This window comes from Hyposmocoma kahamanoa, unplaced genomic scaffold, assembly GCF_003589595.1.
Source record: "Hyposmocoma kahamanoa isolate Upper Pololo Valley unplaced genomic scaffold, ASM358959v1 78, whole genome shotgun sequence".
In the NCBI taxonomy this organism is placed as follows: Eukaryota; Metazoa; Arthropoda; class Insecta; order Lepidoptera; family Cosmopterigidae; genus Hyposmocoma; species Hyposmocoma kahamanoa.
The window spans coordinates 5571626-5573116 of NW_020653945.1; positions in this window are offsets into that span (position 1 = coordinate 5571626).

Consider the following 1491-nt stretch of genomic DNA (forward strand, 5'->3'; position numbering starts at 1 on the left):
TTGCGCCAGCCTCGCCAAATTTATTGGGCAAAGTTTATTGATGGCGTCCCAGAAAATCGACGTCGACCATTTCCTGCTGTGGAATGCTTCAGGAAGATGGTTATGAGACTTCATAATAGTGGATCGTTCCGTGGTTCCAGTTCTGAAGGCCGGCCGAGTTCACGAGACCCAGAATTCGAGGCAGATGTTTTGGAACATTTTCTCGGCAATCCAAAGACAAGTACTCGTAGTGCTGCGGCAGCCTTTGGTGGTGTGAACCATATGAGTGTGTGGCGTGTGCTACGGGATGATGGCCAGCACCCATACCATTTTCAAAGAACGCAGGAGCTGTTACAAGCGGACTATGATCTACGTTTGGCATTTTGCCGCTGGTACCGCGACCAGGTTGGGAGGTCTCCCGACTTCGCTTCGTCGGTACTGTGGACAGACGAGGCGTCATTTACGCGTGCGGGCATTATCAATATGCATAATGAACATTTTTGGACTCATTTGAATCCCCGCGTATCAAGGGAATCAAATTTTCAACACCAGTGGCGGATTAACGTGTGGGCTGGTATAATAGGTTGTGCCGTCATCGGTCCAGTGTTTTTGCCGGCAAGTCTGAATGGGGCCAATTATTTAAGATTCCTAACAGAAGACTTGGGTGACGTTCTGATGGCCCTGCCAGTGACACAATACGTGAGACTCGTGATGGAACACGGGATGACTTTCTAGCACGATGGAGCACCCGCACATTTTGCTCGAAATGTACGTTCCCATCTGAACGACCGCCTCCCGCAGTGGATTGGGCGGGGAGGTCCTGTACCCTGGCCAGCGTGGTCCCCAGACTTGACACCGCTCGATTTTTTTTGTGGGGTCATATAAAAATATTGTTTATGCGGAGTCCTGTGAAAGCGCAGAAGAAATGAGGCAGCGGATCGAAATGGCGTTTAGTCAAATCACTCGGCAGATGCTTCAAAGAGTAGAGCAGTCTCTGTACCGACGCACGGAAATATGCATATTGCATGGAGGTCGGCATTTTGAACCTTACCTGTAAATGTGTGAAATGTGCCAGCAGTGCGTGTAGTGATTGTACTTATTATTCAAAATTATCGTAAACAAGTCAATATTTCGTACATTGTACAACAGTGAATTACAATTCGTAGGAAATTCATTAAAACGTGTATGAATTGCACAGTAGGTAAGTACCAATTAAAAAAGTATCCACTATTGTAAAATTGTCGTAAATAAATGTATTAATACAAAATTATGTAGAATGTGTATACGATGAAGGCGTGCGTAACTACGGGCTTAATAAGTAAATAAATATCCTTTAAATTGTATGTAAATAAGTACGTACCTAGGTATGGTATAAAATAATATTGTTAGAAATAATTCGATTTTTCTAGGTATTTAAAGATTTTGTTACTTAATATTAACGTGTTATCAACATATTCAAATCATGTTTTTACAGTGGCATTTCAATTGTAGTCAGCTGTTCTTTCGCCCCGC